The sequence below is a fragment of the Haliotis rubra genome, unplaced genomic scaffold (assembly GCF_003918875.1).
Source record: "Haliotis rubra isolate DU_JTF1 unplaced genomic scaffold, ASM391887v1 Scf120, whole genome shotgun sequence".
Classification (NCBI taxonomy): domain Eukaryota; kingdom Metazoa; phylum Mollusca; class Gastropoda; order Lepetellida; family Haliotidae; genus Haliotis; species Haliotis rubra.
Window position 1 is genome coordinate 294,301 of NW_025765115.1, and position 14,633 is coordinate 308,933.

The window sequence follows — 14,633 nt, forward strand, 5'->3', positions numbered from 1 at the left end:
AACGCCCCCATTTGCTCCGCCAACGCAAAACAAATCTTCAATGTGGTCTTAAGTCATTTTCAAAGGGGGATGGGGTGGGGTGGGGGTGGGGGTTGGAAACCCATGAACCTCCCCTCTGCATCCGTCAATGAGTAGTAAGTTACTAAGGTAATTCACATGTCTCAAAGATTGTCTGCTTTAAAAATATATATTTAAAGCGATAACTGAACAGTTAGCAACTTACAAATCACCTGATTTGCTCTCACGCACACGTACACGCACACTTACAAACAAAAAATAAGACTTGGACTAAAGGAGTATGTTAACAGGCGAGCACATGCAGATCCAACTAGCCTCGTCAGGCCATACAAGGGAGATAATCATGACGCTTCATACACTGAAAATGAACTTCCACCTTCTACTTCACGAAACTTCAGGGGATAGAGTTTGGGACAGACATTCTGAGTGAGAGAGAGAAAACAACCACAACGGTTATATAATAACATTTGTGATAATTACAGCTAACATTTAAAGTATACAATGCACGAAACGATGAGAACAAATGATAAAATGGGACACGGCATGGACGTCGTATTTCTTGAAGTGCCGTAAAATTCATACTACGTAAGGCACGAGTTATCTCCCCTGCGCCCTTCCGTTGCAAGTTGCCACACAGCCAGAACGATTGTTTGGAGGGGTGATATTTCGATTCTTTACACCAAAGTATTCATCATAAGACAATATATTGTACTGCAGACATGACAGAGTCATAGAACTGAGATGTAGACTAGTTTGAGTTAAACATCTGGTAAAACTGCCAGTGAGCAATAACTGCAGTAGCCCATAGGACTTGTAGGTGCTCCTATCCATTCGACATTTAGAATCACGTACTGCATTCCTGGGCAATTTTAGCAGGCTCATTTCTCAATCCGTACGTATTGTAATGAGAAAGAAAAACATAACCAACATGTGAAGTTTGCGGTTTTGCCACTTTCATATGTTTCAGAAATGTCACGGCAGAGTGGAACCCGACGTATTGTACATCCTAGCCTGGCAAGAAACGTTGTAACCAATAAGTGAGTGAGTTTAGTTTTACGCCGCTATTCCAGCTATATGGCTGTTATATGTAAATAATCGAGTCTGGACCAGGCAATCCAGTGATCAACAGCATGAGCATCGATTGGGATACGATGACATGTATCAACCAAGTCAGCGAGCTTGACCACCCAATCTCGTTAGTCGCCTCTTACGACAAGCATGGGTTACTGAAGATCAATTCTAAGAATCGGCTACTGACACTACTGTAGGTGTCTATGAAGTGTTAATCCAAGAGTGAGTGAGTGCGTGAGTTGGTGAGTAAGGTTGTAGCAATGCCTTCAGCAATATTCCAGCAATTTCACTGTAGGGGACACCGGAAAACGACATAACACACTGTACCCATGTGGGAAATCGAAGTCGGGTCTTCGTCGTGACACTTTTGACCACTAGGCTACCCTACTGCACCCACGTATCCCAAATGTGGCTTGGCTGTGGCTTTCGCTGAAACGTCGGACTAGTGTGCCAACATCTCACTATGCTCGTATGCCAGTAAGCCAATATGCCAATATGTTAATATGCATGCGTAGTGTGAAAGTGTAGGATAATGATGTCAATTATATTGACCCCTCAGTCGCAGAAGTCCTTGTCAATGCCATGGTAACATCTCGGCTAGACTACTGCAATAGCCTTCTGCATGGGATCCAACAAAACCAGCTTGACAAGTTACAGGTGCCCAGAATACTGCAGCCAGGCTTTTGACACGTGTCAAAATATAAACACATAACACCAGTTCTAAAGAGGCTCCATTGGCTACCTATCAATTACAAGCTCCCGACCTTTGTCTTCAGGTCACTGCAGCAAACGGTTCCAGTATCTTCAACCTCTAATTGCTTTTCCCCAAAAGATGTCTCCGTTCAGCTCATCTTATGCAGCTCGATGTTCCAAAAACAACAAAAACATTTGGTGATAGAGCTTTTGAGAAAGCAGGGCCAGTTCTGTGGAACTCTCTCAGGAGCTGTACCACACTCAGTTTCTTCCAGCAACAAAATCAAAACGCATCTCTTTACAAAGGCCTACCAGTGATCAGCGCTCTTGAGTAATCTTTCTTGGAAACGTGCGCTATACAAATGACTAGTTTATTTATTATTTATTTAATACGAGGAACCAGTAGCAATGACTGAAGTCGTCATGAAGACTTTAAAGAGACCCCTGTGAAACACTTTAATCCGTGCTCGGGTAACATCTGGCTTCGCCTGCTCCAAACACGACTCTTCCCCCAGCTCTCGCTCTCTCGCTAATTTACACTGGCTCAAACTAAAGCACGCCTGATCTTTATTTTGTGTCTTCACCTTGAAAGACCTCTGAGTTCAGAAGACCCTCTAATAAAATATGTTTCTTGCACAGTAGGCCTGGTCTCTGCGCATAGACTATACATACATCGCAAGTAGCCTTTCATCAGCCAACGCCTCATCAAATACAGTGCCGAATAATTGCTGAACAGAACCTATTCAGTCTGGACATAAATACTGGAATGCTGTAGAGATGTTACACACAATGACCAAAACAAATGTTGACTGTCTGCATTTTATATGCTTTTAAAATACAGTGAGATACGAAAATTTAGCGTAATTCCTTCTACAAATACATTGTCGCTTTTAAGGTTAGGTCGCTAAAAAGTCTTTTAAACAAGTTCAAATACCAAGCCAAGATGGGTAAATATAATGATGAATTCTCTAAGCGCACACATAATTTCATCTATTCAAAAGTTGATTCAGTTTTGTTTAATTATCTCAAAGCAAAAATGAAATACATCCAAGATTGATTGCTTAGCCAAAGTTACGCTTGAAACATTTTTACTGAACGTTTGCCAAATAAGGCGATGTACTTTAAGTGTGTTTCATCACACCGGAGAATCTGAAATTGTTAAAACAATAATATTGGCTTAAGTTAATTCCCAGCATATAAGTTCAGGACGATCACGTGTGACTGGGTGCAAGTGTACAAGTCGGGCTTCTATCTATATTGAAAGATACATAATGAAATTATTTTCTAAATGTCCCCGTACTACCACTGTCCCAATCCATCCCGTTAGACATTTGCATAACAGCTAAGCTTCAAGTACTAACAAAATAGATTCTGTTTTACTCAAATAAACTTCTAAAGAGCCTGTGTTTGATCCTTTTGGGACACCAGTTAAACTGTGGGTTTTATTTACCTGACCACTGTCAAATTGGCACCTTAACGCGAACAGATGCAAGGAATTAAGGAGTGGACGTGGATCACGTTGAGGTAATTAAGAAGACAAAGTATTGTAAACGGACTTAATAAAAAGTGCAGCAGCCACACGAATTGAAAAAGTAGCATTTGTGTGGAATGCTCATTGCAACAGTTTTAGATATACCAGTTTGAAAATTCCATACAGAGGTTATCATTTTGTCATAATCATTTATCTTTGCCTTATGTGCACTCACAAATATATGTATCAGAACATAAAAATAATTAACACTTCCTATGTTTAAACATTGATTCAGACTGGTTTTGATTAAGGCAACATATGCAATCATCATGGTAAAGCCTCGATAGTTGAGACCTCTTTGACAAATACCCACACTTGCAATAGTGATGCCGCTTTATGCTTTTACTTACACAAATATAAAATAATTACAATTAGTTTAAATTCGTGATTCATAGATATGCATTCTTGGAGAATTATTTTTTTCAGAAGTGTGTTACGGAACGCCTCAAAATGATCTCAAAGTAACAAATAAACGGTTCATAAAATAACCTTGAAGCGTTATAGCGTCATAGATTTCATCAATTGGGCACGACCCCAGGTACTGAAGTCTGTTGTACGTAGATCAGATCTACAAACCCTCTCACAGGCATACTCTGGGGAAAAACTAACCATGCAAAGTGAAGGTGCTACTTAAACGTGGCCATTTTCTGAAAATCGCTTGAATGGCTCTTTTAGTATGGCTGGTTTGAATTACACAAAAGACGAAAAAGGAATGGAAAACAACCAGATTAACATTACAAGTAAAAATGGAAATGTGGGACGAGATATGCGTAAATTAAACAGATCTGAGATGAGCTACATTGCATCAAATACTCTGTGTTATTTTGGCACGACACTTACATGATCAAAAGCAATATTCTCAGTAATGAAGAGTTTCGCACCTGGTCGGCAACATCAAAGACTCGAACACGTGGACTGATTTAAGATAACAGGTAAATAAGCATCATTGATACAAGGTCTTTACACCAAGGCTGGGGCACCTTGTGAATGGCAACTGTTGGTTGACTGTTGACTGGCACCCACTGTGTATGTGTAGGCACAAGAACCAGGTCTTTTTCTACTTCTATCGGATTTCTTTTAGCTAGCAATTTGCCTTTGAACGCAGATTTACCAGTGTTTGATACTGCAGGTGTGAAATATCTCCTCTCCCCAGTGAGAGTAAAGTATGTGGGTAAGGAGGCTTAACCCTTACCTGCTGGGGGGTCACGCGTCTTGGTGATCATACAGGCCAATGTATTGGCTATAACTTCAATTGTGGTTAATTATATGATACAATCTTATGTACACTTATATACAAAGGACTATCGGCACTTAGTGTTGTTGCGTACACTTACTGGGTCTTGTACTGGCCAGGACTTTGGTATAATACGGGTATTTCTGATACATGTATGAATTGTACAATTAGCATATGATAAACAGTATACGATTGTATTGTCGTACTGACCGTGTCAAATGAAATTAGGGAATTTTGTCTAATAAAACAAAGAGTGGTAGCAATACCTTAGAATATACCATAGAGGTTTAAATCATGTTAATGTGGTATATTTTGATTAGTCAATTATTTTATGATTCTTACAATTATTTTAATTTTTTTTTACTATGTGCCATTGCTATTTTATACATATATATTTTTATATCTATTGTGTATAGTTTTATCGTGTAAAGTGTTTCATAAGCCAAAACTTGGGTAGTTGTTAAGTATGTTTTATGTCTTTCAAATATGTTTTTACGATCTATACTTAACTTGTGACACTAACAATAATCTATATCTCTGTATGTTTTAATGAATCATAGACGTATGGTCACCCTCCGGTACTGGGTCTTGGCGGTGCAGTGGTTAAACCCCCAACGTGACCGTCCCGGGCTAAATCCCGAGGGGCAAAATGATAAGCATATTGACATCTCTAACTGTCGCGGATTACAGTGGATCGACCTCAGAATCACGTGGATTCAAACCAGCCGCGACTGTAAATCAAATACGATTAAGATCTTAGCATTGGTGTAATGTTTGGCACCCCCCATTGCGGCAGGTTAAAACTTAAGCAACGTTCCCCAAAATGTGTCGTAGGTGTCACAATTGACATAATCAGTTAAGATGCGCATGTTGGTTTTCAGCGCAACAGAACACATATTTTTTTGTTGAATAGTAGATATGAAAAATACGAAGCTCCTGAATGGACATCTGCGTACTCCCCCAAAAAAATAGGTAAAGATATAATAGAAAAGAATATATATATATTTTTTTACAAATAATAAATCCCTCGTAATAACGACTTTTAAATAATAATGTCCTTACATTTTATACATCACCACAGCCAGTCACAGTACCACATACTAACCTAAGTGTCCTTACATTAGAATATTGTGTCTTACTATGAACTAGCTATGGTGATGTATAAAATGTAAGGACACTTAGGTTAGTGAGTGTTACTGTGACTGGTTATAACGAGTTTTGAAAGTCGTTATAACGATATTATAAGTAGCTTTTTGATACGCAAATGTCACTTCAGGAGCTTCGTAAAAGAACGTTTAATCTTAAAATTCATTTAATATTTAACGTGAAAACTTAAAGTCTTTGAAGAAAAATGACACAAAAAGATATTGTATTCAAAATAATCTTTCCTGTGTTTCTGGTCATATGTATTTTTTTAAGTTTAATGAAAGCGTGTGAATCCACACGTAAAAATATTAAAAATCTTGTAATATGTATTAAGAATAATTTGGCAATATCTTACACCGAGGCTCTACATCAGTGTGTATTTAATCCTCACACAATCAGGAAGCCAAGTGCAATGTTAAACGTTCGGCCGCAATGGCAGATTACCCTACGTCGGTTGCCTTGAGTTTCCTGGCGGCAGACATTATCAACACAACAAAAACAGAATGGTCAATTCTCAGCCAAAGGAGAGATACTTAACATGACTAAAGTAGCAAGGCACGACCCGCATCGGTCCATATCATGACCCTCGCTGTAAGGGTAGCAAAAAGTTTGGCATTGAGAACAGTGTTGTATACATCTATACTCGCGGCTTCCCTCATTCATTGAATCCTTTCCTTTGAAGAATCTGCACAAATGGCGCCAAGACGTAAAATAATCCACTTTTCCTGTAAACCTAAATAGAGTTTCTTATGTAAGCTTTTTTAGCTGTTATTTGCTTTTGCTGAGTTCAAGACGACAGGTCTCACTGAAGTGCATGCATACATTACTTAAAATATATCATCGCTTGAAACATGTGCAAACCTTTTTAGGAATTATTGTTTTGAGGGAGAATATGATGCAACCTCTACAGATGCATAGTTCCTCCTTAAGTTTAAGTGCATGTGTACGTATCGAATCCCAAGTAAACGTGTAAACTATTTAGCAGATTCCCTTTACACAATGAAGTTCCTTCTAAACACATCCACGCCATTTAATTACAGGAACATCGATGTACTTTTCCCAATTAAGGGCCTGTCTAATGAAAACATTCCGTATGCTCAGACATTGTAGTCTCAGTACGGAAGGAATAACGTTGACAAATATTTGTCAGAGACCCACCCAACCAGTTTGAAGTTGATACTGTCAACTAACGTTGGTGCTGAGCCTTTAATTACATCCTACGTGTACGTGCATGCGGTACGCATTGAATATGCATGCTACTATGATGGGAAGTAGTATGGCATGTTAATGCATATCACTACAAAACTATTGCTTCCTGTGTTGAAGAAACACCGCTCCATGGAAACAATTTTGCTTTGGGTCACTTTGACAATTGTTTTTCAGCATTTTAAACTTTGGCAAAAGATGGTCATTTTTCCTCGGAAAAGACAAACACCAATAGTATTAGCTATACAACTACCTCTTTGACAAAAAGAGTAATCCATATAAAATTCTAAAGAATTAAAAAGCTAGATTTGAAGAAAACGTGTGTTTACGCTGATAATACATGTTCGTGGGGTTCTTTTCAGGACAAATTTAGGATCATTTTGAAAAGAAAAAAGCATACAATTTTGGTGTCGCGAGACTTTAGGCTCATCGTGGGATTGCATTTCTGGAACATTTTCAAATTCTTTTTGTTCTATTTTATGTGTTAGCCATGTCCGTCGGGAAATGTTTGTATTTGGTATTATGTGTCTTTTGTAAATTATAACACTTAGAGTGAAGATTGTTTGTCAGCAACTTAACGCTGACCACATAGGACCATTGTGGAGCATCACTGATGAGGCTCCTGCGTTATGGTTTGGCAAGAATTCAGTAAGGCGGGCCATATGTCTGAGCTATGCAGGCTTAACAGAACTATGGGGAACATCAACAAATAATTTCACAATGTCATTTTGTGGAACATATATGCCTTATTTAGAGGATATTGCTCATAGAAAAACCCAGTTTATTTCGTGATTCGCCTATTCATACAACATGCGGAGATCTATGTTTCATTTCATTCAGTAACAAAGAACATATCACTACACAACAACTTACAACTCACATTCCAGTTATGTTGACTAAAGGCTTCATCGGTATAATTCAGAAGAAAGGTTTTGGTGTTTGAAGGTTCAACCAAATCCATCGGAGGATTGGCTCGTTCACATTTTTCAACACTGATTTGTCATATCATATTTAGACTAAGTCCATGGGCGTGGACGTGTTTGACCACTTCATCCTGTTAAGATTAACACTAATCTCTAATTTATTCCACACCCTTGATTCCAGCTTGTAATCTGGTGACCTTGAATTGTTTCTGTACTATAGTCTATCATACACGTACTGTCTATTTACCCCTTTGAAGGACTTTGTATAGATTCTCGTGTAGTTTAAGGCTGTCTGCGATTCAATCATTTCACATTCATTAGATTCTGAAAAACTAGAAAATCTGAAAATACATATTTTGTGACTGAATGGATGCATACTGATATATGATCTAAATATATCTATCTATATAATTTAGCTCAAGAGAAAAGCTCTATAAGCAGTCACTTTGACAGATAACAATATCATTATTTCAACGAAGATGGTCAATTGGATTTCTCTTAAAACAATTTGGTTAGAAACAAAAAAAATGTCAATCGCATATACGTTAACTTTGACTGAACAAAAGATCCTTTAAATGACGCATGCCAGTCAGTTCATATGCATGATAACATGACGCAAAATGAATGACATATATGTCCTTACAGAAGTGATATGTTTGAAGACGCCAGGCAGTTGCATGTTTCAAAGGTTTCGGTCAGTTCAGTCACTGCATGTATTACTAATTTGTAACAGCTGTAAATCTGAGGTTTCCAACATGGTGTTTACAGGCACGTTGGGGACCACTGGTCAAAAACGGCTGAAATCAATACTGGTCAAGCTGGGTATTTGCTGCCAGGTTTCACACTCAGGTACAAATCACCATCACAAAGTCATACGGCCTGACCATGACCAACAACATCACCAACCATGGCACACATTTCCAGACACGTTTTTGACATTGATACTTTAAAGAAGGCTCTTATCCTTCGCTGGAAATGGAAACTAAAGGACGCTTTAAAGATTTGGTCCTGTGGTCTTTGCCTTATCGTCCATGGGAATGGGTAATTTCATATCGCCCATTATGGATATTGACCTTGGAACTATGTCCAAAACATTCCCTTTGTCCAAATACCATTGGGTATTTATATGAAATAAGATGCCGAGTATTTGGCGCAGTGACATGGGGCAAAGTATTTTAGAGGAAATTTTGTTGACTATGGTTTTGTTCCGATCTGAACTGTTGTATTATTAGTTTTGGTGTTATTAATGCAGGCTGAAGTATCTCTTTCAATGCTATTGGTGTAAAATAGTCAGCACTATTATTTGAATAAACGATATTTTTACCGCCATGCAGACAATGCAGCATCAGAATGGGATCAAGGGATTTAAACTGAACTGTTAGAAACCGTTGGATTCATGAAAACATTTGGTGTTTAAATAAAACAAGGGTCCATAGATGAAATGAGCACAACTATAGAGTATTTTGACTTCATAACAATTGCAAAGAAAACCCACATACATTAGGATATGTATGTCTTGGACTCTTTGTAAAACCCAAGAGATTTTTGTGCTATCTATCATACGAAGAATGATATACGAATGTCCATATACCGAGTAATGCTATTTAGACAATTTGGCAAAATGCTGCACATGTCACCTGTCATCAGGTACAGTTGTCTACGCTGGTTTGGGATACACCATTACGTCTCTCAAGCAAATAGGAAGTGGTCTTCAAATATAACCAGGGCACATGGTTCTACAACAAAAGAGCTTAGCGCGCCGATCTAGCGCCTAATGCTCGTCTGTTTATTGGATTAAGCGACAAGAAACGTGAATGAACTTAATTTGCTCAGAGGAAACATTTGAGGAAGTAATAAACAAGATTTTTATTTCTACGATAGAGATTACACTAAGTGCCTGCTCGTGAAACTGGTAGATTGTATTATGGCCTGAGTAGAAGAATTCAACATGTCAGAATAGAAAAGTGATCATATATTTGATATGAATCCTTCGTTTCTAAAATATCAATAGATTATCTCCTCATTGCTGCGTTTCAGCTCTGCCCCAGCTCTTGAAGTAAAATGATGGCAACAGAAATGCTGAACTATTCACATCAAGCTATTTTCCAATGCGTGTGATAACGATGCCTCACAGGAATACGTACATAAATACTAGTACAATATATTATATATTATACCTGTACATGTCATTGTTACTTTTCTAAAGAGAAAGAAAAGGTAAATACACTGCATTAGAAATACCGATACTTCGCCCATGGCCGTAACAGTTGCGTGTGAGTGAGTCGGTAGTTTAACACCTCTTTGAAAGTATTTTAGTTGCATTATTCACAAGATATGTCACAATTCACCTCTAGCTTTCGTGTAAATCTATATCAGAATGAAACGAATGTAAAGATGTGCTTTGTCATATCGCAATTATTGTCATAAATATGGAGAAGGCAGGGGTCTGGGAAAGGCTACATGAAACTTTAGGAGATGTATATACTGATATGGTAACTCCCAGGGGTGTTCAGTGAAGAACAGATACCGATACTGGCACTGGTATACAGTAGATATAGATATTGGGAACCACCACATAGGTCTTATGAAGATATAGAAAGCGAAATTGTCTACATGGACAGCTGTAACTAAGACATTCTCCTCAAATGGAAAAGATATGAATACAAATATTCGTTACACAGACCGCAAACGCATTCATCATTAAATATACAAATTCATACACATGTAAATGTACACATTTCATCTCTATATATAGAGATCAGAACGCCCCGCTGAAATTGTCGCCTACACTGAAAACCAACACACATGTATGGTACCGGTAGCAAATACATCGGATCAAATAACCCATATCTTATTGTTCCGTGAAACCTGGGTGCATACTTGCGTTGGTGTATTATAAATGTCACTGGTATATATTCAAAGTATAATATACGTGTATTTTTTCGGTATAAATAAAGAATATACATTTCATCCACATGTAGATACCATATGAAAAGTATAACGTTTTTACATTTGGTTAATATATGTGATGCAAATTTAAGAGTGACACATTTCATCAGTGTCGAAAGTATGATCACCGACCCAGATGAAAAACAGCGAATGAACTTGTGTCCTGCAGGTAGATGAGGGGAAGTCATGCGACTGCTGGACAAATACCCCTCAAACGTTAATCGCCATTAAAGGAAACGGACCTCTAAGAGTACAGCTGCACTCATACAACTTCATGGGATGTAACTTCCAAGTGCATCGTGGTTCCTTATGCAAGTCGTGGTTCCTTATGCAACAATTGCGCAACAGCTTTCAGTCGGACTGCTTGTATTTGCTTTGTCCCCATACGTATCATGTTTAAACATCCCCGTCCCAACTGTGTTTTGCACGAACTGGGAGTCAAGTCGGTCGAGTGTGTTCACAGTTGGCTTGTAGGAGTAATTGTATTACGATACTTAACAGAACTAAACTCATGACGTGTGTGGTAGTGTCTGTCTGTCCTCACAAACCTTTGCAACTTACTTGAACTTTTATCATGGGATGGAAACTAAACGACAAACGTTATCTCTTACGCTGATGCAATGGAACTCACCAGATCAATGAATTATAACGGCAGATAACACAAAACATATAACACCAGCGTTGACAATAAAACAAGAGTGCCAATACCATCGTGACACTTTCTCTCATTATTTGAGTTTGTTTGCATGATGTCGCGTAATCGCCCTTAATAGCCACAGGGGGTCAACCCAGTACCTCCCCCTCCCTTCGACCCGTCCCCCTCCGGCGTGGGGAACAGGAAGACACTGGCAAACCCTCAACCCGAACCGACACATCTTTGCACAGATTACATAAAACCCCGCACTTTTAAGTGATGTGTTGACAGAGTTGTAAACACGTGACTGGTGATCATCAGCACTAACGCTTAATGTTCTTGTTTCCTTGGTAAAAGAAACAATAGATTACTGTTACGGAACAGTATACTTTGGATGGGGATACATCTATATGGAGGAACTCTGTAATAAAATACACACATTTACTTTAGTTTCAGGGGATAGGTTGTGGCCTTCTAGAGTATCTTTGTTCGCGACAATATTTGTTGAGAATGCACAATGCCATTCAGAATATATTCAAATGTAACATATATTATATTTGGGCTATTGCCATAGTACGGATTCAAGAATATATTTGGGTTGAGTCCCATCCGGGATTCGAACCCTTTGGTAATAGGATCAGCTTCAGTTAACATTTGTCAGAGGGTTACACAAAGTTATTTTACCAATTGTCAGACTTTCCATTCTGGTATAAGCCATGGAGACTGGGTTGGTTAGACCGCTGACTTGTGTGCTAACGATTAGGTGCCTCGCTCTATCTCTGCTGTCTCTGGAGACATTGTGAATATCATTTATAACCAATCGATGACTAACACTGACTTTGGGGACCTTTGGGTATATACTAGGCGTCACTAATAAAGGGTCAAATGATATGTAGCACATGTAAAGAAAAGTTTCCCAGAAATAATAGAACCAAGGGTGATGACGCCGAGTATATATATTTCCCATTGTAAGTGAGGACATAATTATATACACATTTGGGTTTCATGTGCAGACTTCTGAAGTTAAGGGCCGAAGAAAGGTATTGTAGCACATGCTATATCTGGTATCTTGGGTTGGGTGTGTTAAATGGCTGACTTTGAGTAAAATGGATTAATGTCTCATTCAGAGTGTGTGGGTACGAGTCCCGGATGTGATTCAATCCCCAAAACACACTTTGTGAGACAATGTAATTCCAGATGTAACACATGTTACCTATGACTGCATTCTAAAAGGCACAGTGTATTCAGAGGTAATTAACGTAAATTAGATTGTGGTTCCATCAACACAGTGGTATCATTTAATATGCGATCATAAAGAGACAAACATTTTGACTGATACATCCAGACATCTGATCCACAACAGGAGTCGTATGTTTTACTATGAGATCTAAAGAGACAAAACCCTTGAATGTCACATCCAGACATCTTGTCCACAACAGAAGTTAATTAGCCGTTTTATTATACGGAATTAAGTGACATATCTGTACACATTATACCCGAGACAGTTTAATTTCACTCGTGACTGGCAGAATAACATAATTATAATCAAACGTAATCAGACATTAGAGAACGTCATTCACTAATGTGAGCAATATTGTGTCAGGATGTGAGAACTGAGAGCAAATGTGACAATAAGAACTTTTTAACAGAATGATTAACATTTGCTTTCATGATTTGACACTGATATTATGGTTATGCTCAGTTCAGTCGAAGGGCTCAACATGGAATTAGGCCTGTATAGCTTCTGCCTGTTTGTGTTAAATTAATGCTTGTAATAGCTATCCTCAATTAAAACACCTTGTTTGTTATACAGATGTATCGCAAGGTGATACAGATAGACAGACAGATAATTTATTTGAGTCTCACCTTAACATCATACATATGTACATAGAAGGGAATAATAAAACGTTGAGCCAATCTTTACAGACTTATGAGAGACTATATCATATAAAATACAAAACTAAAAGAATATAGGATATATAATATATATTTACAGTACGAAGTTAAGAGTATAAAAGGGCATGTCGACGCCGAATGATAAAAAAAGCAGGTTTTGGCTGTATTAAAAGACACCTGTGGATTGGACAGTAAAAATCGGATCTTATCAAAGTCACTAAAAGACAAAAAGCTCACAATAAGCTGCTCACATTTACTAAAAAGGACACCTCTTTCAAAAGAATAAAGTGGACAGTGCAGTAAAACATGACATTCATCTTCAATAAAATCATTACAGTAAAAACATGTTCTTTCCTTTAGAGGAGTACAATTATAACGTCCAGTTTCAACTCTTAGAGGAGCAATACCACATCTAAAAAGTGCTAAAGCACGTCTATAAGAGCAAGGCATGTGACTAAATAAATAAAATTCAGGATGATATTCATCCTTAAAGGTAGCATATGTTCTTACATTACCTCCATTGCTCGTTGTACATTTGCATTTGAAATAGAATTTTTCAAAGAAGAGTTAAAACGATCAAATAGTTTACGTGTCACTTCCGAAACGACAAAGGGAATATGATAGTTAACATGTATGTTATTAAAATGTTGGAGACCAAGATACATGTCACTGAACAAATACAACTGAATGTTATCGTTAACCAACGGGCAGCAAAATGTTTCGCTAAACTGTCCCTCAGACACAATGAAGTGCAGTAGTATTTGTTCTTTGTGCACCTTCTTTCCATTATATGCAACAGTCCCTCACTCTCTGAAAAACAGGTCCCAGTTCTAATTATCGTTAACCTGTCCTTGAACTTGGGGATGACCTATATAATGTGACACACACGCACACAAAGAAAAGATCACAGGCTTACCGGACATTCTGTGATCAAATACTACGGAATTTGAAAGTTCATATTTCCGGAAACAATGGATATTTACAGCGTTGTTAAAATGTTCAACAGAAACGTACACCATAATGTATTTGATATACCTTAGCAGGAAAATAAAACTTTGAAATCTGACATTCTAATCATAGACGACATTCACTCAACAGGCTTCTGAACCTCGAAACTCCTCATGAAAAACGTTGCGTGAAGAATCACAGCATTTGAAATATTACGGGCAAGACTCTATAATGTGTCATGGAATCAAATCCACAAATCCTTCAAAGAATACTCAGAGCGGCGTTTTGTTGTCTTCTGCACAGAAACAACATCGCAGTTAAACGTTACCATAACATTATACAAACAGTCCCGTCCTACAAACACAGATTAAATAGAACAGCCAT